The sequence below is a fragment of the Equus caballus genome, chromosome 3, assembly GCF_041296265.1.
Source record: "Equus caballus isolate H_3958 breed thoroughbred chromosome 3, TB-T2T, whole genome shotgun sequence".
NCBI classification, from domain to species: Eukaryota; Metazoa; Chordata; class Mammalia; order Perissodactyla; family Equidae; genus Equus; species Equus caballus.
In genome coordinates, this window is record NC_091686.1 from 25,976,015 (window position 1) to 26,000,640 (window position 24,626).

The 24,626-nt window shown below is 43.0% G+C and overlaps 1 long non-coding RNA gene across 2 annotated transcripts; it reads left to right on the plus strand.

Moving 5' to 3' along the window:
• Positions 1-17,393: 17,393 nt before the first annotated feature.
• Positions 17,394-21,349, plus strand: LOC111772798 (uncharacterized). Of its 2 annotated transcripts, XR_002806854.2 has the most exons (5): positions 17,394-17,676; positions 17,929-18,040; positions 18,140-18,236; positions 20,117-20,273; positions 21,012-21,349. It is a non-coding gene; the product is annotated as an uncharacterized lncRNA (long non-coding RNA). The 2 variants fall into 2 exon arrangements; XR_002806853.2 differs by lacking the exon at positions 21,012-21,349 and having other exon boundaries at positions 20,117-20,656.
• Positions 21,350-24,626: the final 3,277 nt, after the last annotated feature.

Below are 24,626 nucleotides of genomic sequence, written 5' to 3' on the forward strand. Positions count from 1 at the left end.
GGGGTGTGGGATTGTTTCTGTTTTTGTACGTTTGTGGAGGTGTGGGGATGAGTCTGGGCGTCCTCTGCTTCCATTCAAAGCTTGATGAAAAGAAAGGCATCAGGGGAACAATTCAGGGACGCCATCAGGATGCACTGCCTGAGTTTCCTCCCCCAGACACAGAGAGCTAAAGGTGGTCTGCCAGTTCTAATTGCTCCCCTGGTAGAAGCTCTCAGAGCTGGCTCAAACACAACAAGAAGTAGGCTTTTTTAGAAACTGAGTAATACAGTCAGGTCTCAATTTCATGCAATTTTATCCTTTTTAATAAGCAGTTAAATCACATTTTACATCTGGTAACAAATTAATAGATTTTATACCATTGTAAGACTTTACATAGAGCTATCTTCACAAGGATGGAGTATGCACAGTGGTGAAGATCATAGACCCAGGTGGTCACTTCCACCCCCTTCCCAGCTCTGTGGCCTCGGACAAGTTATTTCACCTCTCAGATTTCTTATGAGGAATATATGAATTAAAATGTGTCAGGTGCTTAGAACAGCACCCAGAAAAAAAAATATGCCCTATGGAAATGTTTTCTATATTAAATAAAAATAAGTTGGAAACATTTCTTGGTCAGACCATGCCTACTCATGTTTGCATTAGGAGACAATTTTATGCAGCTACCATCATAAAACAAAAAAGAAAGTTGGTTTGTTCATTCAAATAGGAATAAATTAAAGGGAAAAAAACAAGCAGTGGTCAATATCCCTTGCCTATCCCAAGTCCCAAGAAGGACAAAACAACTTGGTGACAGTTGGAGCCCATCTAGTAGAGTGGATGAGGCTGTTCTAGACGGGAAGGAGAGGAGAAGCAGTGGCTGAGTGGCTGACCTGGGGGCAGAGAGGGTCCCTGAAAGTTGGAAGGGGATAAAGTTTGGGAGGGCCAGTGAGTTGTGGGAAAAAAGCCCTGCTTCTTGGAAGCATCTCTAGGAATCGGCAGGCCCTCAGATGATACTAATGCAATGAGGGAGAGATGCATCATCCCTGGCCTTCAGGGCTGAGTTCCAGGCCACAGGTGTGGAGAGGTGCGTGGAGAAACCTACATTGATACCTGATAATAAGATGGAGTAGAAGGAGACAGGGGACCATTTATGGAGCATTTCCTTTGTCCCAGGTACTCACCCAGCCCATGAATTGGGATCATCGTTCCCATTTCAAAGGTGAGAAAACCAAGAGATGACTTGTCCAGCGTCATGCAGACCTGGATGTGAATCCTAGTCCATGGACTTCCTATCTGCCTCTGCACTTCCCACAGCTGCCCATTATCAGCAAATCCTGGAGCATCTGTCAAGATGAGGCAAGGCTTGACCTGCCTGCTTGGTCACCTACAGGCTTGGTGCGATTTAGCCAAACTGCCTGGTTCTCCTGGCCAGCTTTTACCAAGGAGTCTATTCACAGATTTAAGGCTCTAATGGTATTAATATTCAAGGAAAGGAATGATGCGAGCAGGCTGTATAAAATCCCAAGACATCAGTCCCCATCCTTGTGTGGAGGTTGTGTAGATTGCTGCAAAGGATACATGCTGTGGCATCAGAGAGCCTCGCTTGAATCCCAGCTGGGATTGCAAATTGTGTGACATAGAGTAAGTGAATCTCTCTATCTGAGCCTCATTCTTTTTCTCTGTAGTGTAATTACTATCATTCCCATTTCACATAATGTCTTTGTAAGGGTTCAATAAGACAATGGAGTGAGATGCTTAGCTTGGTGCTTAATTAATGCCAGAGCCCTCCAGGTCCTCCCCAAATGTACATCCAAGTTTTTTTCTTCTCACCAAGGGGAACCTAGATCCTAAAGGGTACACCCTCCTCCCCCACGGGGGCTAGACCATACTCAATGGCCATACAGACACATCTAAACTAGTGACCTCTTTAAGCCCCTGACTGAATTTCCCAGTGATTATTTAAAATGACACAAAGAGAAGAACGACAGCATGTGAAGACAAAAAATGTTAGTTTTTCTAACAGCTGGAAAAGAAAACAAAATGAAGAAAAATATTCCCTGTGAAATTCTTATAGTAAAAAGTCTAAGCCATGTTGTCTTTCACTGGGGTCGTATCGTGAGTTCAAACCGTACTCGGGACATATATACCTTGCCATTGTTCAATAGCTTCGGCACAGACAGACAGTGTTAATCATTTTCTGATGGTTGCTCTGAGCTGTGGCTTTGGCAAGGGAGAAAAGACAAATTCCCAGAGCTGAAAAACTGAAAAGAAACACTGTACAATCATGGGAATTAAGAAAAAAAAAGTCTTGGGCTGAGTTATTATATATTCCTGGTGAAGTCGTGCAAGGACTTTCCAGCTGTGAGTTGCTACAAGGGTCTGGGCCAAGATGCTCACAGGGGAGCCGCATATACTGCTGCCGTGGAGGGAGCACAGGCAACGGCTAGACCAATGGTTCTCAGTTTGGTTCCCCAGAGGACATTTGGCAACGTCTGGAGAATTTCGATTGTCACAAGTCGGGGGGAGGTGCTACTGGCATCTAATAGGTAGAAGCCAATAAAGCTGCTAAATATCCTATAATGGACAGGATAGTCGCCAACCTGCACCCTCCCCTCCCAAGAAAAAATTTATCCAGCCCCAAATATCAATAGTGCTGAGATTGAGAAACTCTGAGCAAAACATACGGAAAAATGCAAGTTCGTCACGATGGGCAACAGACAAGATTTGACACTCAGACGCAGCACCTGATACTGAATCCTATATTTCTTATAATGGCACTTCCCTCCTCAAAGCCACATATATTCTCAGCCTCCAGTCTGTTTCTTTCCCCTCTCCCCCTGATACTGAAAACACATCATTTGTCAAATCTGAAACCCACCGGACACTTTTCTAAGTGCTTCACAACACTGTCTAGTAAATCTAGCTTAATTTTCATGATAACTCTATGTGGGATGTATGGTTATGACCCCTATTCTATACACTAGGAAACTGAGGCTCAGATTAGTTACATAAATTGCCCAACTGTGAAGCGGCAAAGCCAGGATTCAAACCCAGGTCTGTGTGATTTCAAAGTACCACCTCCTAACTGATTAAATCTACTTGCAAAGCTTAACTTGACTGCCTGGGCAGACCCAGCAGGTCACTGAATATCCCTGAACTTAGTCCTCCTAGGGAATGGAGACAATCATAGCTTTATAAGGTTGCCTGAGTTGAAGATAATGTAAGGCAAGAGTTCTTTGCTTTATATTATATATATATAAGGCATATATTATACATATAAGGCATATAAAGTATATATATATATAATATAAGGCAAGAGTTCTTTGCCTTATAAGAGCGCTCAAGCAGATAGCCCCTGGGTCAGCTACACCTAGGAATTTCCTACAGTTAGTGGAAGTTGAGTTGAGCTAGAGGTCCTTAGGCTTTCTTCTAGTTCTAAGATTCTGGATTCTAGCCAAATCTTAGCAATTCTTCAGGGCTTGATTCAAACCACCTTTCTCCTCCCATGGTTCCCTAAAACTTTCCTTTCTCTCTAAGCCACAGGTTAGCTCTTTCTGTGAAACCCTAGAGTCTTTTGTGTACCAAGCTCCAGGTAATCTCTCTTGTTCATCAGATTGTAGAATTCAACCTGAAAGCATTTCACCATAGACTTCCTAAAGTAGGAGTTTTATTGTCAGTTTTTAGGGTCACTCAGAACAGCTTATACACTAGCCATAAATGCTTAATAAATACAAATTGGAGGAGCTTACTCAACAGGTAAGCGACAGAGGTAATAAAGCTGGATTCTGTATTAAGAGATTTCATATACTTGATCTCATTTGATCCTCACGATAATCTGTGAGGAGTCAAGAGACTGTGATCTGACCCTCCCATGTCTCCCTTCCCACCTCTTTGCATTATTTCGAGCTTGCTTCAGCAGCCTTGTATTCCCTTCTCCTGCTATATGGTTGGGGATTAATCTTCCTAAGACTCATTTTCTGCCTCTGATAAATGCAGAGTTTGAACTCCATCAATGGTTCGCAAATTTTGTTTTTTATAAAAGGACCTCTTCTTCAGACACAATCTTATACAGCACCTTAAAATAATAAATACATAGAAGCAGAGCTGACATGGTAGAAGGGATGTGCTAAGAAGACGGATTTGGGGCCTGATTTTGATCCATAATGGTGGTTTCCATTATTATGATTGCTCCTTCAGCTAGGTCATCCATGCCACCATTGGGTACTGGTCATCTGTAAGGAGTCCAACATGGCAGTACCTGACAGAAAAAGACATTCTTCTCAGCAGACTTCTCCATGGGCTGCATGTTTGATCACAGGGAACCCTCGCTTCTCTCAGGGTCCCAAACTTAGTGTCCAACTTCCACAGGTATCACTTAGTCATCACATACCATCCAAGGTTTATCCTTCTCCAGAAGGCTGCCTTGAAGGGAGGTACAAGCCAACTTTGCTTGTTTATCTTGTCTTTCCTCTGCTTCATTTCACCATTTCCTTTTCCCACTGTCATGCCTATCCCCTTTTGAAGAATTCTCACGTTCTTTCCTGTATATAGTCATTCCCCTGTCCTCCAACCCTTGGATAACCTCTCTCTCTTGGAAAATCCAACTCCATAACATTTATAAGCACGGGCTTTAAAAAGAAAGTCTTGTTAAGTCTCCCCATCAACTTTTCCAGATACGATGGTAAGGTGCATGAGTAAGAACAGAAACGTTATTCCCTTCTCACCTTCGCTGAGTGTAGGAAGAAAAAACCGCTCATCTCTTCATTTCATCCTTACTTCAGTGATTAACTAGAAAAAGTCCAATTTTTTGGAAACACTTCTTTTTTTTTTACTTTACTGGTTTCTCCATCAGTCTCCCCTACTCTGCATTTCCAAGTTATCCACCAGGAAAACAAGACGAAAACACAGCACACATGAAGTCAACTGCATCCCATCCATTCTCCCCAAAGTGCATCATCAGGTCACGTGTGGGGAGATTAATGTGATTCTGAGCTTGGAAATGTGCTTCTTTATGATTATTAACGAGGGTAGCTTGGAAGTGAAAGGACTTTGCAAACACAGCAGTTTAAAAAATGTATTTTCTACCTTGTTTATGAGACACAAACATATATAATTCAGTTCAAGGGTTGAGATTTTCTGTTATTATGTGCCAGGGATTATTTATCACAATTGCAAATAATTTCCCAGTACAAATTATCCTCATCTTATCATCCAAATGTACTTCCCTTCCACATCATTCATGTCATGTTGAAGTCTAAGGCCATAAAGTTTAAACCATGAAATAAGTCTTCCTTTGGATGGCAGCATATGGTGTGTGTTGGTTGGGGTTTTTTAAAGCACAATCAAATTTACCACTGTCCAAGACTGGCCTCCCAGCTCTCCCTCAGCCGGTGATCTGGTGTCTGAAGCTGATAGGAAATTATGCACTCGATAAAATATGAGATTGCAAGAGAGAGACAAAGCCAAAATAAGCAGTAGTCTACTAGAGTAGAACCCACTTTCAACAGCCAGTGCTCCATGTCCATCACGCTGATTGAAGCCATCCAGAGGTAAAAACACGAGCCTTGAGATATGCGAGACTTAAGGACTACAGCTAAGGCGTCCTACTCAAAATATAAGATGAATGTCCACAAATGTGTGCTGGACTGCTCTAAACATGTTGAAAACCTGGCAGGTTGGAATATTTGTGTGAAAGGAATACGAATTCTGATTAGTGAACTTTTGCGAGGGGCATAAGCACATTTTTCTTTATTATACAGGGAACTTTTTATTAACATCCGTGAAGAAGCAAAAGATATATAAGAAAAGAAAATAAAAATATGGATTTTTGTGCTTTTATTGGGAAAATAAAACCAGATTTCAGGAAACCTCAATTTTTTAAAAAAATATTGCTCCTCAACAAAGCCAACACAAAAACGAGTCCAAGTTGAGTCCCATGACACAATGCAACTTTAGAAAATAGTAAGAAAATCAAACAATACAAAAGCAAATAAAAATCATCTCGATTCCTAAAAAGAGGGAGTCAAAAGAATGTTGTGCATTTATCTTTAATAAAGATTATATTTAGATGTGATCTGTCAAATATTGTGAGGTATGTCTGTTGTTTTTGCAAAGGAAAGTGTGGAATGTTCATTTTTCCTTCAATGGAACATGTTTTTATAATTCTTCAAACTTGTTTTTCTTTTCCTTATCCACAAACAGGCTTTGGTTGCTAGGATACATTGTCAAACTCCACCAGGGGCATAACCACAAGCTCTAGTATCAAGCACCATATTCATGCTCAGAGAGGTGGAATGACTTGCTTATGTCACACAGCAGATGATTAAAACAGAAGGCACTGGTCTAGAAGTTAAGAGCCTTGGATTCTAGCCCTGGAGCTGATAGGATCAAGCTCTGCACCTTAAAATAAAATCTCATGAGATTTGTACATTTTCTATCTTCAGAAGCAAACTTCTCATATCTGTCCTCATCCCTTTATGTGTCCTCTGCATCCATGGAATCCTGTAGCCAGTTTCCTCGTGAACTTGGATCACTCTTGTAGTGTACTTACATCTGGAGCCTTTTTTCTCCTGTCAACCACCAAGCCCCTTGTGTCTTTAAAGAGCCCTGCAAAATTTCTTCTCCTCCATTAAGCATTCTGTGATGAGGTGCTAGCCAGCACGCTGCCTTCCCATTGCAAGGATTATCACATGGGGTGCTGAACAGAAGAACACTAATGGAGAATCAATTCATCTGGGACCTGATTGCATGTGCTAGAGAAACTTCCAGCTGCTTAACATCTGCTCAACTGTGTCGTATTCTGCATATGTCTTCAATGTCATTGCCTCAGTCTTCGGGACTCATTTGGATCTCCTCATATAGCCATTGGCAGCTGATGCGGGAAGTGGAGCAAGGAGGAGAGCCCTCCTGTATGAACCTCCCTCTCCTCTATTTCAACCAGAAATGGGGGACAACAAAGCAGGTGGCCACCAATGTGATGGGCTCTGGGTGTACCAGAAAGCCTCTCCAATTCAAGACAAGACCCTCAGCAATTACCTAGGGTTGTCACCATTCACACCACTCCTTATGGGCCCTTGGGAGACATGCATATTTAAATAGTATTTTGTTACCTGCTGAGGATAACATGGTCTAATGGAAAGAGTTCTGGGCTAAGAACTCCTGGGTTTCAATCTCAGCCTTAAAGTGTACTACCGATGTGAGTTTCGTGAAAGCATTTACTTTCCAAGTGTCATTTTTTTCTCTAAAATGGAACTAAAAATACTTATCTTGTCAATCTCAGAGACTTAAGGTAGAAATAAAATCACGTATGGAAAAGCAATTCATAAACATTTTATCGAGGTAAAATATACATATAGAAGAGCATACCCTTCAGAAATGTACAGCTTGGTGAGTTTCCCCACCCTGAGTACACCTGAGTAATCAGCACCCAGATCAAGAAACAGAGCATCACCCAGAAGCTCCCTTTGCCCTTTCTAATTATCTTCTCGCATCAAGGGTAAGACTATCCCCATTCTAATATCAAAAACTAATTGGGCCTACATTTACACTTTTATGAATGGGATCATGCAACACGTCCTTTTTTACTCAACACTATGTTTGCTAGGTTCAACCATACGGTTGTGAGCGGCTTTAACCATTTGTTTTCATTGTTGTGTGACACTCCATTATGTGAACGTATTAAAGGTTTTTTTAAATTCACTGTTGATGGGAATGTATGAATAGTGCTGATAAGGAATTGATAAACTTACAAGAAATATACAAATGTAAAATATACTATTATCATTACTGTAAGGCCATGCCTAACAGACATGGAGGCCTTGGAAAAAGAAATATCAAGCAGTGAAATTGTAGCGGAAAAAGAAAAGGCAATATCCAGGATGAGATGCTTTCTGGGTGAAGAGAAAATATAAAATGTAAGATACATCACACATGAGAGATGCTGCCAAATGTTTTAAATTCAGCCATTTATTTAGCAAATATTTGAGTTCCTACAATACGTGAAATGCTGGGCAGTGTTTCCTATGATTCTAGTAAAAACCCTGTGAGGAAGGAAGAATAAGTTTTCTTATCCTGATGCTATAGAATAAAACACCAGAGAGGTGCGCACCAACCAGTTGATGGCAGTGACTACAGAAAATTCATTTATTTGTTCATTCATTCACTCCACAAAGATTTATTGAGCTTTCAGGATATGCTAAACACTATGCAACATGGTAGAGAGGAAATATGCAGAAAGACAGAAGCCCTCATGTCAATTACTGTGTAGCTGAAGTGATGGCCATTGATCAGTAATCACCAGGTGAATGGAAAATTGGATCATCACTAAGTGCTTAAAAAGACAGCGGTGTAGGGATCCTAGAACAGAGAACGTGGATTCAACAGGGAGGGGAGGAGAGGCTCCCTGTAGAATTGACGGTTGGGCTGAGGTCTGAAGAATGCACTGGAGTTGACCAGGTGAGGAGGGAGAGAAGGGTATTCCAGGTGGAGGAGCCACCCTCCTGTGCAGAAAGCTCTGTCTGTGGAAGGAGCAGGGCAGGTGTGAGGCTGAAAGATGCTCTGCGGAGACAATGACCCAGAAGCCAGAATAAGGAGTTTTGTCTTTATACCAGGGGCAGTTGAAAGTTGCCCTCCAAGTAGCCCAGGATTATTCCCAAAACACCATGAAATTCAACAAGAAAATGTGACCCAACATACACTCATTGTGCACCGGCCATGCGAAGGGCACTGAAATATGCATGACTGAATTTTTTAAATAAACTATACTTTGAATATGCTCAATGGACCTCACTTAGAAGGATCAACGAGACAAGCCACTGCTCACTTGGCAAAACCATTCATCGCTTTGCAATAGGAAAGGGCAGATGGGTTCTCTGTCTGCTAGACTTCCACAGAGGTCTTCCGAGAAGGGGGCGCTGGTTTTGCTGTCCACAAGCGCATTGATGGCACAGCAGACAGGGAGGAAGGGGGTACCAGACAAGGAAGGAGAAGATGAGGTTCCTTAACCCAAGGCCCACACTGGCCCTCGTGACTGTTCTTCTGTGGCCACCTGCATGACCTCAACATCACCTTGGGGACTGCAACGTGAGGTTCTGGTTTTTCAACAGGATTTGAGGTTTCTCTGGCTGCCAAAGGACACTAAATTTGAGAGGCATAGCCTTGCACGGAGCTCCCCGGAGAAAAGGGCAGTGCCTGGATTGTACCTAGTTCGTTGCCATGATGTGAAGGGTCCTCTCATTTGATAATAATGATATTTTTAAAGTCATTGCTAAGTATTGCAAGGGCCTTTCTCCAAGAGTATGAGACAACCCTTATGTTTCCTATCAAAAGGAGAAGAAAAATAAGGCTCTACAATTTCTCACATTAGAGCTGGTGTCATATACTTCTCTTTTGCACTGTTTGGCAACCTTGATGTGTTTGCCTTTTTATTAGTTACATTCTCAAGCCCAGCAAAGGTTTGGCTTCTCAATGTGTTTTGAATTAGATTCATGAAAGCTATAAAAAAAAATAACTGGCTGGAATTAAGCTAATAAAGTCCTAAAAGACTGAAGACCTGCTGTCATTGTAAGAGTCAAGTACTTCTTTTTTTCCTATCTAAGAATTCTGGTACCTGGATTGAATATATATTTTTGTAGAATCATAGAGTCTTAGGAACGAAGGGAAGATTGTAAACCTAACTTGTCCAATGTCCTATCTGATGTTCTAGTTCCTTCCACAATGCTCCAGTTGAGTGTTTTTATTTTCTTTCTGACAAAACACCTCCAGTTACTTGTGGCCCATAAACCTCATTTTGGAGGCCAACTCTGTCACTCAACCTATGATGGTCCAGCCATAGTTTTCTGATTTTCTCAATGACTATCATATTCCTTGGTGAAAACCACAGATGTGATAGCCTTAGCATTTCTCTCTAATAGCTTTATTCTGAAACAAGGAAGGCAGAATTAATTTAATATAACTGATTCTGTCGACTCTAGGTTATCATTACTTCCTTTTCTGAGTTTCTTTTAAATAATTTATTTACAAACCTCTAACCATTAAGACAGTCAGCTGAATTTAAATTGCTATATAAATAGAGGATAAAAATATTCATGTTCAGTTCTTTTAACCTCAATCATTCAGTCAACAAATGTTTATTGAGCCCTGCCATGTGTGAGGAACCATGCTGGATCTGTGGAATGCAGAAAGAGAGGACATTTTTAGCCCCTCAAGAACTCACAGCCCAACAGGTCACAGGAATAAGCATTACCATGACAGGGCAACATGGTTAGTGCCAGGGTAGAAACTGGCTCAAGGGGTATTAGGGAGAAAAGAGAGGGCACAGAACTCAGGCTGGGTGGTGGGCATGGGGAGATTCAGAAACATCTTCAGAAGAATCTTGCATCACAAGAAGGACTTGTTCAGAGAAGGCTGGAGAATGAGAGAAGGGAATTCCCTCTCAGAGTAACAGTTTTTACAAGACACAGTGGCACAAAAAGCATGGCCTATTTAGGAAATTGCAAGCAGACTCATAGTCTTTAGAGGTCTTATTTTTTTAGCTTTTTAAAATAGATTTTATTGTTTAGAGCAGCTATAGCTTCGCAGAAAATTGGGTGGAAAGTTCAAAGAGTTCCCACATACCCCCTGTCCTACACATGCACAGCCTCCCTCACGTCAACATCCCCCACCAGAGTGGCACAGAACGGCAACTGATGAACCTACACTGCCACATCATTATCACCCAAAGTCCCTAGTTTACGTGAGGGTTCATCTTTGGTGTTGTACATTCTGTGGGTCTGGACAAACGTATAATGATGCATACCCACCATTATAGTATCACACAGAATAGTTTCACTGCCCTAAAAGTCCTCTACCTGTTTATCCCTCCCTCCCCCCAACCCCTGGCACCTACTGATCTTTTTACTATCTCCATAGTTTTGCCTTTTCCAGAATGTCATATAGTTGGAATCAGAGTATGTAGCCTTTTCCGATTGGTTTCGTTCCCTTAGTAATATGCATTTAAGGATCTTCCATGTCTTTTCATGGCTTGATAGCTCATTTCTTCTTAGCACTGAATAATAGTCCATTGTCTGGATGTGCCATAGTTTATTTATCCATTCACCTACTGAAGGATATCTTAGTGGCTTCAAAGTTTTAGCAATTATGAATAAAGCTGCTGTAAACATCTGTGTGCAGGTTTATCTGTGGACATAAGTTTTCAATACATTTGGGTCAATACCAAGGAGCATGATTTCTGCATCTTATGGTAAAGCTAGATTTAGTTTTGTATGAAACTGCCAAGCTGTCTTCCAAAGTGGCTGTACCATTTCACATTGCCACCAGGGCCAGCGATCTTTTATTCACTTACTCCAAAAACAGTCACTGAGCATCTACAACAGGCCCAGCATAGGGAATACCATGGTGACCAAAACAGAAGTGGCCCGGCCCTCCTGGAGCTTGCACTCTCACAGAGAACTGACTAGGGGTTATCAGAAAAGGCATCCTGAAAGAGGAGTTGCTTCCTGGAGCTGCCTCAGGAAATGGCTGAGAAAGGACAGGAAAGCAGCTCCCTATACTCTCCTTTCAGGGAGGGCTTCCTGGAAGAGCAAAACGTCCTCCCCACGCCCTAAAGGGTTGATTGATTGAAGGGAGGAGAAGAGCTGATCCTGAGGCACAGCTGGCTCGATGATGGAGAAGGATGCGACAAAATGGCGTGTTAGTCCTCATGTGGACTTCAAGTGTTCACATTCATTGTCCCCAGAGTTGTCCTTTGATACTAAAGAGTCAGTCATGGCTGTTTCAAACTGAAATGAATTCAGGGATCCATAGTCCCAGTAGCTTTTAAACATTTTTAATCACGGAAATCCTTCCTCAGGTGAAACCTTAGGTGGAATCCCAACGTGTAAATCAAACAAAGGTGGGTGTGTTCCTTTCCTCTTGCTGCCGTAACAAATCATGGCAAACTTTGTGGCTGGAAACCACACAAATTTATTATCTGGAGGTCAGGAGTGCTAAAATCAAGGTGTCAGCAGGATGCGTTCCTCGCTGAAGGCTCTAGGACAGACGATGTTGCTTTCCCTTTTTCCAGCTTCTGAAGGCCCCTGTATTCCTCGTCTCATGGCCTCTTCCTCCATCCTCAAAGCCAGCAGCATAGCATCTTCAAATCTCTCTCTCACTCTGCGTCTTTCATCACATCTCCTTCTCTCACTCTGACTCTCCAGACTCCCTCTCTTTGGATCTAAGGATGTTTGCGATTAGACTGAATGTACTTGGGTGATCCAGGATCATCTCCACACCTCAAGATCCTTAACTTAATCACATCTGCAAAGTTGCTTTTGCCATGTCAGGAAGCATATTCACAGGTCCCGGGGACTGGATGCGGACATCTTTGGGGGGCCATTATTCATCCTATCACAGTGAGGTTGCTCTGGTCGGAGTGCGGTTGGAAGGTGAAGAACCCTAATATTAGAAGCATCCCAATGCTGCATAGGCCACAGTTTTAAAGCATCTGATCTGAGGCCTTCCTTGGACCATAGATGAAGAAACAATGGTCCAGAGGCAGGAAGTAATTTCTTTTAGGACCCATAAAAAGTTTATGGAAGATCCGGGCCTATGATCAACTCCTGGTCCCATGCCCTTTCCCCTAAAGCCACTACTTTAAAAGGTCTTTCCATGAACAATACCAACAACAATAAAAAGAAGCACAGTTTTGGTACAGTACAAGCCATGGTCAAAATTGCCATGTAACTTTGCAAAATGAAGACACAGATGAGGTTCCCTTGGGCCCTGGAAAGTTGACATCCTGTTCTGAATTGGAAGGCCTTCCACTCTGGAAACATCTTAGTAAAGAAAATCTCTGTTGCTCAACAGCCAACCGCTCATCATAACGCAGAAGTCCAGGCCGTCCTAACAGGAGCTTAAGACCCCTGGCAGGGTCCACAGAGAGCAGCAGGCCTGTGCATGGTCCAGCTGCATGGTAGAGATCGGCCCCAAGCCACTTGTCCTCACATTCTTGGCCTAGTGAGTAAGCCATCTGCTCCCCAACTCCTCCTCCCTCTTTATTTCATGTCCTTTACCACTTTTTTCCTTAGTCTCAAGTATGAGCCACAAGTTAAAGATTTTGCAAAAGACTAGACTCTCTGACATTTGGTGGATCTGGTGTTTATTAAATCAGGAGATTTGAACTGACTGTGATTTGTTCTTAACGTAGGGCAGTGACAGACAAATGCCTGAAATGTGTGTGCATGTGTGTGTACGTGTGTGTGTGTGTTCCATTTGTACAGCATCCAGGATCCAGGCACAATTTGGGGAATAAACAGTTTAAAAATCCAGGCAGCCATAAGTTGGAGAGAAAGGAAAATAAATGGACATTTGAAATCAATTATGCTATGAAATAAGTGGGGCAATTGGCCGAAGCAACAGGGGTCCCACCATACTGATGCTACCACATCTGTGGACACGCTTCTAGAGATGCCTGATATATTAAAATGCCTTTCAAGAATGAATGAACAGGTCATTTCAGTCTGTTAACCTCTGGAAAGACACAGAGTCCAGTTCGGGGAGACAGATGGATGGACCACACCCCTGCCCCTTGGGCCCTGGGTCTCTCCTGACCATGCTGGTGAGAATCACCCAGCCTTCTCAATGAAAGTCAAATCATATTTGCCCAATACCTACTATGTGCCAGGCAATGCTAAATACTTTAGAAAAATCTTCTTAAATATTCACAACGTTTGAGTTGGGTAATACCTTATAGATAGTTAAACTTATCGTTACAAACAAATTGAAGCAATCGCAGCTCAGAAACGATAACTGCCTTAGACCTTTATAAGGGGAAAAGGTGGGATTTTAACATAGGCTTATCTGACTCCCAAAGCTTTATTCTTCCCACCACACCATGTTGCTTACTCTGTCTTAGCCCCCAGGTTAAGTGCTAGGGGTAAAATATGAATATAGACATAAACTCTGCCCACTGGAGATCTGTCTGGCTCAAGTGGTGAAGTATTTAATTCACTTCTTCATCTGTTGATTCAGCTAATATTCAATGAGAACATCAGAGAATCCACATGTGCACCAGATCGAGTAGTTCCCTGCCCGCCTTACATCTATTGGGGGTCAGGGACCCAGGACAGTCAACGAATGAATAAATAAATTCATTAAATAGTTGCAGATGCTGATAAGTGTTAGGAAGGACATAGCCAGACTGCCACAGTGGAGAATAGCTGCTGACACTGTCCCCCAAGGGGACACATCATTTTGTAAGGTAATGAGCTTCATGTCCCTGGAAGTATTTAATCAAAGGGTGGGTGAGCCAGAGGTGATCCTGCCACTATGGGAAGCTACTAAAGGTTGAGGGAAGCAGATGTCCATCAACCTGATTCCTTGTGATGGTCACTCCAATTGCAGCAGGATATGACATTCCCCCAGCGACATAGGAGAGAGTCTGGAAGAAGGGATTTGGGTTATTGATTAGTATTCATGAAAACTGGGCCCATGCCAGGAAAGTATCAAGCTGTATATTATGGTTCCTGTGAAGCGAGAAACAATAGAAGAGAAAGCATTCAAATGATTGGAGGTGGGGAAGCAGGGGGACCCACCAAAGTCTTCCACGGTAATGGCAGGGAAGGCGGAAAGCTCTGGGTTCAGGCTGAGTTCAGGCTCCACTGAGATCGTTATCGGGGCCTAATCTCTCAGCTCTGCAGCCGGGGCCACAGGAGAACCATGTCTGGTTATCTGCTCACACGTTGGGTTCCAATGCCCCTTCACACCAGACAAGGGAGGAGAAATGTCCGGTCTGGGCTGGAAACAGTACAGCACTTAAGGAGCACTTCATCTTAAAAGGGGAACTGTTTTGCTTTTGTCAAACTGGTTAATTTGTCCCAAATGTTAAAACCCTCTCGTTCTCTTGAAAGATCAGCCATCTACAGATTCAGTGTTCAAACAGCCAGACCATGGGAGAGCTAAACCAAACACCTCCTTGGTCTCAGCTCCTCCTGTGGGTCCAACCAGCACACTCACTGAGAAGAGATGAATGATTTCACTTGCAGCCCGGGAAAAGTTTTGGTGTGTGCTGGGTCCAAAATGGCAGTACTCTATAGAACAGGAGGTGTCGACAGTCACCTGATTCTAGGGTGGAATAACATCTCTGATTCTGCTCAGACAATTTCAGCATCCCTGTCCCAGTAATAACGTCCTCGGTTCATGGTTTTGAACCTGAAGTTAAGAATTGTCAGATTTTTGAAAACCTCTTTCTGCAAAAAGGAAGCAAAGGAGAAGTACGTACTTCAAATTTTTAAAGTCTGGAAAAATTCCAAGATTAAACCACACACACACACACACACACAGCATGGAGCCAAGAATTTTGCTACAGTCTTGATGTACGTTCTCTCATGTAATCCTTATGACAACCAGTGGAGTAAGGATTTAGGGTATTATCCCTGCCCCTCCACTTTATAGCTAAGAAATCTGGGGCTTCGGGAGATTGAATACATTGCCCAAGCTCACCCAGATGGTAGGTAGTAGAGTCAGGATCTGAACCAGTTCCATCTCCCACTAGAGGAGCGGTTCTCAATCAGGGCCAATTCTGTCCCCCAGGGGACATTTGGCAACGTCTGGAGACAGTTTTGATTGTCACACCAGGGGGCGGATGCTGCTGGCATCTCATGGGTAGAGGCCAAGGATGCTGCTAAACATTCTAACACGCTCAAGACAGCTCCCCAACAACAAAGAATTATCCAGTCCAAAATATTAACAGGGCTGAGGCTGAGAAACCTCAGTCTAGAGGCTGTGCTCTTAAATATTGCCCTTCCTCCTGGCTTTTCTGTTTTCACAACAATCCTTTCCTTTTAGCACAAGCTCCTCTAGGGTTGCTTTCTGTCTCCTTGTACTCCATGTGGTTGTGTAAAGCCACCTCAAAGCCTTTCTGCCATCAGATGAGAAACACATTACAGTATCATGGTCCTCTGGCGTGGACATCTCTCTCCCATATATTTAGAACTGTGGATGGTTTCTTTCTCAAGGACAGCATGCTCATCTCCACATCTTCTCTTATAATCCTAACAGCAACCACACGAAGTGAGAAACTACCCATTACAGCTGACACTCTGACCTGCCCAAGGTTCATCAGCCAGAAAGTCACAGAACTGAAACTCCCCAGCCCCGACTCCCAGGCCTGCACAGCCCCACGCTGGAGGTCTCAAACTTTCCTGAGACCACATCAACCTCAGGGCTTGTTTTTAAAGCTACAGTCCCACGCCCAGCGTTCTGCTTCAGAAGATCTGGGTTGGCGTTCAGGAATGGGCATTTTTGACAAGCTCCCCGTGGGTTTGGATGCCGTGGTCTCATGAACCAAATGTTGAAGAATGCTGCACTATATAATGCTGCATAAGAAGTGCATTTAATTGCAAAAATAATAGCAAGGATATTGATTTTATTTATTGAATAGTAACAATAAGAAATGAATGATAGACAAATGCACGTGTGCATATATACCTGGAGAAGAAGGCAGGCTGAAGACTAATGACAAAAGTGTTGGCTTGAGCACCCTAGAGCTTGGAGGCCCACCTCCAGCTTCGCCGCTCAGAGCCTCCTGGTCTTGACTATTCTCCCCGGCCTCCTAAACCTTTATTCCTTCATCATTTACTATTTGCTAGTAAAGTAGAAGGAAAATTCTCTGCTTTTTAGAACGGTATCAGCATTAGACGTTTCTACCTATGGGATGCACTTAGTATGGTATGAAGAGCCGCTAAGCTATACTTGATAAATGCTTTTGACTGTTCCTGTTTTCAGTCTGCGTTTGAATGGAGTCTGTTCAGCTTAACTCTATGAAAGAGCAGCTCCAAGCACGGCAGCTTTCCCCTTTGGCAGAGCGGAGAGCACCCGTAATCCAGCAGCAGCTCAATTAGATGAAGCACCTTCCCCCCTAACGCATTCCCCCTGACCGCTGAACCAGAATAAGCAGCATCGCAAAAGCATCTGAAATATTTTTAAATTTATAAACATGCCTAAAGCAAGAGCCTGCCCCCCCCCCCCCCCCCCCGCCCCCACCATGAGAGAGCGCCAGCAGGCCCTTTTTCCTTCTTTTCTTTTCCTCTGATTGGGCTGTGAGTGACACATTCATGAATAAACTGAAAGAGAGATGTCAAAACGTGGTCAGATGATCGCAATTAGAATTTTCCTTAGTAATTACGTGATTATTTCTGTCTGGAAACCCAACCCGAGTCAAACGCATTCAGTTCCATTGGATGCTGGGAGCTTCTCTGAGTCCTGTCACCAAATGTGCCATGGTCAGGCGTGGTGTGGAGGGCAGGGATGAGCAAGGCTAGTCCCGGTGCAGGGTAGCGCAGGGCTGCGAGATAGGCAACAGCGTTCCTTACGTCAGCCCGCGTTTATTATGTCAGCACGTATTCATTGAGCTCCTCCTCTATGCTAGGCACACACTGAACGTGCAGTACGTAATAGTGACGGTGTGGACGTGAGCCCTGTCCTCAAGATGCTTAGAGTATGATGTGGGTGTCAAAAATAGTGGGAGAGATAAGGGACATTCGATAAGATATCCAGCCAGTACAAGGACTGAGAGACTGTCAGAGACCAAAGGAGATTAAGGAGACGTGATGACTAAATGCAATATGGTACCCTGGATTGGATCCTGGAACAGAAGGAGGACATTCATGGAAAAACTGGTGAAATTCACGTCTGGAATTTAGTTAACAGTAACGGACCAATGTCAGTTTCTTCGTTTTGACCAATGTACCCCAGAGGGTGTTTTAAGTTGCAGGAACTAATGGAGAAGTAAACTGTTAACCGGAGAAACGCTGTGGAGTATAAGGAATCTTCACAACTCTCCTGTAAATCTAAAATTATTCCAAAACAAAAACCTTAGTTTAAAAAAAATTGGGGAAATTCCGATAAAAATTCATACCTCTTGGTCCTCATCCTGAATATTCGGACTCAGTAGTCCTGTCTTTTATTTCTTAGGTTGGAAGCAACAAAACGTGACCCTGGTACCTGTCCGTTGTGAGACCCGGATGTTCAGCTTTCCTTCTATTAGATGAGATCCCGTAGGTTCACGTGAGACAAGACATCACAGGTTCTGCCAATACTTTTAATTTAATTTAGCCAGAAAGGCATCGAGTGTTTTAGGTTGGAGGAACTAATAGACAAATCTTCTGTCCTTTTGTTGCCCCAGATTCGGAGTGCCAGGAAGAGAATGGAATGTGTCACCTGTTTGTCCCGCAACGAGAGAGGGCAAAGCACCTTCCATAATTATCCTATAGAGACTGAAGGTAAATTAGGGGAAGAAATTCCCTACAGAGAAATTAGGATGCTGTTTCTGGAAAGAATAGGAATCAACACTGGGTAGCATGAGGAAGAGGCGTCCACACCTGGAACTGGGCTGAGGAATATGGATTTTAACAGGAACCCTCCCTCAACCCCCTACCCCTATGACTCTTTGTCAAGGGACTGAAGATCCCCCTTGAGAGTCACTGGTCTAGTGTGGCGGACAGACCCCAGTCATGATACAAAGCAGATGCTATTTGTCTTCTAAGGAAAGCAGAAAATGTAATCAGAGCCCAAAGAGGGCGGGAGACTGATTTTGACCACAGAGATGAGGCAAGGAGCGATGGAAAAAGTGGCAGTGAGCTGGGTCCTGAAATACGTGTGAGATTTCAGAGGGTGGAGAATGGCAGTATGAGAAGTTCCTCATTCATATTTTCCCTTTGAAACAAAAATATCCGAGCAAAGGAGAAGAGGAACGGTGTGGCCCAGCGTGGCTGGACTGTGGGGGGGAGGGGGAGAGGCAGCCAGAGAAAAGAGTGAAGAGGAGAGCCCCCCAAATGTCCTGCTAGGTGCTGTCCTGCAATTAACAGGGGCCTTCCTGCTCAAAAACCTTCCTGTCCCCCCACATGCCTGGTACATTACAAGCTCCCTGACTGAGAATCTGAGACTGGATGCAGGGAGACGAGGAAGAAGGATGGCAGAATATGGAGACCTGGGTTATATAGCTAGTTGCCCTGGGAATGGAAAGATGGTGAGAGATTTGGCAGAATAAAGATGGCAGGAATCGGGACTTGCGTGGACGTGAGAAATGAGGGAGATAACATTTCTTACTTCCATTCAGAGGGACCAGAGGTGAGCGGGGCTTCTTGTGCTATGGAGCTGTACTCAGGCTTTGGGGTCCTGGAGGGCTGCTGAGCAAGAAGGGGTGCTCGCCTTCATGCTTTGGGTAATATGACCAGGGTGGGATGCCAGAACAGCTGTCCAGATGAACTGAAAGAGCTCCTCAAGCTGGGATGGTGGTGCTGAGTTTCAAGTCTAAAGAGCGAAGTGAATACAGAATTCAAAAACTGATGAGTGAGGTCTATGGCCAGGATGATCACACTCTGTTGTAAGATGAAGGAAAGAGAGTAAGACATGAGACTGAGTGATAAGTGTGTCCTGTAGCCCCACTCTCTGCGATCGATATCCTGAGGGGTGTGTTGCCGGCACCGGCATTTGGCTGAAGGGGCCAGACACAGACTCACAGAAACAACTGGGAGATTTAAACTTGATTGACTGGGAGAATGGAGGAGAAATTACTTGAAATAGGGAAGTAGGCAGAAGAGCTGGATTGGGGAGTAGATTTCGAATTAGTTACCAGGAAAAGAGAGGAGTTAACTTTGTTACCTGGTCTGCTTCTACTAGCTGCATTCATTCCTTTAAAACAGTGTATCAAGGGGCCGGCCCGTGGCTAAGTGGTTAAGTTCGTGCAATCCACTTTGGTGGCCCCGGGTTTCACCGGTTTGGATCCTGGGTGCAGACATGGCACCGTTCATCAGGCCATGCTGAGGCGGCGTCCCACATAGCACAACTAGAAGGACCTACAACTAGAATATACAACTATGTACTGGGGGCTTTGGGGAGAAGAAGAAGAAGAAGAAAAATACATATGTATCAAGTGCCTCTCTCGGGTGCCTTTCTTAGAAATTGAGGTTACAAAACCCTGCTCTTGTAGGACATAGATTCAGGTAAGGAATCAGACACTATCCACATAACTGAATATATAATACAATGCCAAGCTGTTTCTAGAAAGAAAGGGAATAAATGCTGGGCTGCAGCAGAGTAAAGAGACTGATAGGCATGCAGAGAGATTTGCTGTCACACTGAATTTTTTCCTTTTATTCAGAACATCAAGCAAAATAGAAGAGAAAGAGAAACAGATTATTTAGAAGACAAATTGTGAATTAACCAAGTAGAGTTTGGACCATGAGGGGATCATTTTCTGATGAGTGAGAACCATGGAGAGCAGCCCGGGATTGTTGACTGGAATCAGAAAGACCCAGGTTTAAGTCTCAGCAACTCTACTGTGTGACCCTGTGCAAATTACTTAACCTCTCTGAACCTCAGAGGCTTGATCTGTAGAAAAGACATATGAACACTTCTTTGAAAGTTTGTGCTGAGGATTAGGAATAATGTATATAAAGTATTAGCATAGATTCTCTTGTAGGTGGTCACACAACTTGTCAAAAAAGGTAGAAATTTTTGTTTCCTCTCCTGGGCAATGAGTCTGAAAGCTCAGCCAACACTATCAACTCTCTCTCTTGACAATTTAAATTGAATTGAATGGATGAAGATCGTTCATGTTAGTGGTGTTACCCCAAAGAAGCTGTTTATTACCTCCTGCTATCTAGACCCATAAAAAGCCCTTGTTCCTGTCCTTGCTGAAGTCAGACTGTCCAGTTCTTCCTGCAGTCCTACAGCTAGCCCACATGCTTCTAGTAATTCCCTCTCTGCTGATTACCCAGAGAAGTTTCAGTAACTTGCTTCTAAAAGACCTTAACTGATTCAGTTCATATTATTAATATTAGTAGTAGCATTTGCATCCCTAATATGAACTATTATAATTATTACACTTACGATTGGTGTTCACGTCTTTCTTAGAAGTAAAAATCTTAACTGGGCCCTAGGCTTGAGGATGATGGAAATAGGATGGGACTTTACACATATTAGCAGACAGCACACTTCCTCCCTAGATTCTTCAGAGTTGAAGACACACCATGTGCTTTGTCTCAAATGCACAGGAGACCTTACCAAGATCCTGGCCTAGAGGAGAAAGACCAAAGCTTAGCCTGTTTTGCTGCCTGCCACAATGGATGCTGAAGAAAATACTGAATTTGTGTGCCCATCTCAGAAGCACAGAGCTCAGAGGGGTATAAGTGTAAATTCAAACCCCAGAGACACAAGGGTGCTAAGACCAGACGGGCCCTTGGAGATCAATCAAATATCCTGTGTTTCTTGAATGGGCATAGACACATATGTCCATCCCATGCCAAAATTTGATTATATTGCGTCCTACTGCTGTGCGAATTTTCCTTGGAGGTTGTTATGTTAGATTAGAATAAACACAAACATACATGGATTTTTGTGGTCTCTTGTTTATCCTTAAGAAGTTTCGCTCCTAAGTTCAGCTGGCTTGAGTTCCATCTCCAGCTGTTCAAAGTTGACTCCAACACATTTTATAGATGGGAAAACCGAGGCCCAGTGGGAGGAGACCCTTGACCAAGGTCACACAGTGAGCAAATCTCAGGGCCAATCCTGCAACCAGGCCGCCTCCTTTTCCAGCCCAATTAAGAAGGAAAGAAAGAGCTAAGGGAGGACAAAAATGTGGTGGTGGCTTTGGTTTCCTTTTATTTTAAATCAAGAGTAATTTTTTTTTTCCAGATCTATCCTTGGGTTTTTGGTCTGCAGCTCTGAGAAGGTAGATTCATCCTGTGAGCTGTGTTTTTCTCCACAGCGTGGCTGTCTCTGTTCCAGTCCCTGCTAAGTGCTGAGGAAGGGCAGCATAGGGCAGGTCTGGCTGAATGCAAACAAAAACTGCCATTTCTCAAGGCCTGTGGGTTTGCTGGGCAGAGTGGAAGCTTTTGTCACTTTTACTACAAAAATCTTGAAACAGCCATTGGTAGTAGAAATCTGAATCATCCAAAATAATTCTAAATATGATCTGTGGCTCCTGGGAGGCCCAGGGTCAGAGCTCCTTGACTTTCACACAGCTTCCTCCCACCTGAATCACCATCCAATTTAAATGCTAGCCATTCTTTTTCTTTTCATTATTAAATATTGAAGATAACCCTTGGAGTCATGTTGGTGTATTTCCTCTAGGCTTTATTATGTGCCTCTTAAATAATTTTGATTACATGGGTATACAAACCTTTCTCCTAAATTTTCCATGTAGTATTTCCTAACAACCTCATTATGTTATTATGAACTCTTTACTTAGGAGAGTTACACAATTTTCACCCATTAACAGTCACTTTATCATCCCCTGGCTGTGGATAATTTAAATCATTTTTCCTTTTTTTTTGCTAATGAGTAACAATGAATAAATATGAGCATCTTCTTTTATTCTAACCTTTCAGATAGGTTTCTGAAAACGGAATAGCTGACATATCAGACTCCCTGTAATGTCTGAATGTGGTCATTTTATTTTATTCTTGCCAGCCTTGGGGAATTTCACTGAAGAAACAAAAACTCCTTGCCAATTGATATGTAAAACATAACATTTTACTTACCTTCTGTTTGCCCCTGAAGTTGAACTTTCATCCACGTTCTCCAACCAGTTATCTTTCTTCTGTGGTGAAATACCTTCATATTCCTTGTGTCCTTCCATTTTCCAAGGCCCTTCTTAAATCCCAATCCTCCCATTAGGGGCTTTCATTGTCCCTTCAGCACAAAGTCACCCTCCCTTTCTACAGTCCTGAACTCTGAGAAGATCACAATCTAATCGCAATAATTACACATAGCTGTAATAAAAGCACTTGGGTATAAGTTTCTCTCTCCAGCTAGAGAGTGAGCACTAAGCTTTGCTCCTCAGATAGAGCACATATTCAATCGACGTCCAAGGGAGAGAGGAAGAGGGACGACGGGAGGTAGGGTGGGGAGGCCTAGCTTCTTATGCCATCTCCCCATCATGGGGTTGGGGGATCACAGCAGAAGAGAGACAAAAGGACACCCCAGCCTGCAATCTGAGTAAGCACCTCCCCTCCACAATTCTGCCTCAATGATTTCAGTTCCAAATTTTCACTCAAACTCACAGGCCATCATGGCATCAACACTGCCTCTCTACGAACTATAGATAGGACGTAGCCAGCCTCTGTATAATACATTGAAGGCTTTGCAGAGACAGGGCTAAGTAATTGATAAAAATTTAGAATGTACTCTTTAGATTAACCAACTTTTAAATAATGCTGGATTTCCAACATAAAGGCCAATCCCCTGGAAAACCATAGTTAAGAAAATATCATACTTGAAACAAAACTGGAAGCTCATAAATTGATTCACCTAGCTGATTATTATTTCCAGTGACCCTTGACATCCTCAGGTACATAAGAAATCCATGACTCTGCAGATCCACGACTCCATCCTCTTTATAGTATCTCTATAAAGATATAAGGAGAGGGTAATCATGTTTTCAAGTTATGTTAATGAACACAAACCACAGACTGATATGCTAAGCTCCTTCTGGAACTAGATGTGGGAAAAGGAATCACTCCAGCCTATTGTTTTTAATTAATCTCTTGTGCTTCAGGCTTATCTGGTTCCAGAAAATGAAAGCCATATATCTTACGATACGTGTGCCAAATTGTATGTGTAACTCAGTGGAAAACCCCTAGCAATAAAGAAGGAAGCTCTAAAATTATCAACAATTCCCTGAGTCCCAGGAAAACTTGGATAACATTTTGCAAACTTGAGAACTCCTCCTTTAAAACCCCCTTGAATCTTATTGCTGCCTGAAATTATCCCATAGATCTGGTGGTGTTAATTATCAATGAGCCAGGGATGAAGGCCATCATGAGCGCCTGCTTGCTTTCAGCAGAACAGTTATGTATATTAAGGAATCTGAAACTTACATATATTAAGGAATCAGAACCATCACTCCAAAGACCAATGGATCAAGAAATCAGAGAGAGAGAGTGAGTGAGTGTGAGTGTGAGTGTGTGTGTGTATGTGTGTGTGTGTGCTGGAGGTGAGAGAAATTGAGGATAGGGGGTTGACTTAGTTGGTCTAATGCCAAACACAGCAGGAGAGACCATCAATATTCTACCATCTATTTTAATATTATGACATAACTTTATTTACTACTATTTGCCCAGTCCTATGCTAGGTATTCCTTGTTTTGTCTTTCAAGATGTGGATATATGTTTTGCCCTTACATAAAGAAAGTAAGTTGGAGCATACGTGTGTGTGCATATGTGTGTAGAGGTTAATGTTCATTAACCACTATTCTGTGTCCTCAAATCGCACACTATAAACATTTCTTCATTAAGGCCTTCTGCGTTCGGTGTTATCCTCACCTGTGAAGTGGAAGTAATGATGTCTGCATCTAAAAGTTAAGCAACTTTCCCAAGTAGTGGGAATGCTAGGATGTGAACTCAACCGTTCCCAGTACACCAGGATGCAGGAGGCCACACCCTCCACCCAAAATTAATGATTATCCCTCTCATGTGTAGACAGCTTGAAGGGTTTACGATATGCTTTCCCACACATTATCTCTTATGGTATTCTCAGCAAAATTGTGAACTCATTACCCTAGTTCAGAGAGGAAGAGATCGAGACTCAGAGAAGTGATGTTTTATTTAAGGAGGTAACTATGGGTAACAGAAATAAACTGAGCAAACTAGCCATCCATCAGTATGGAA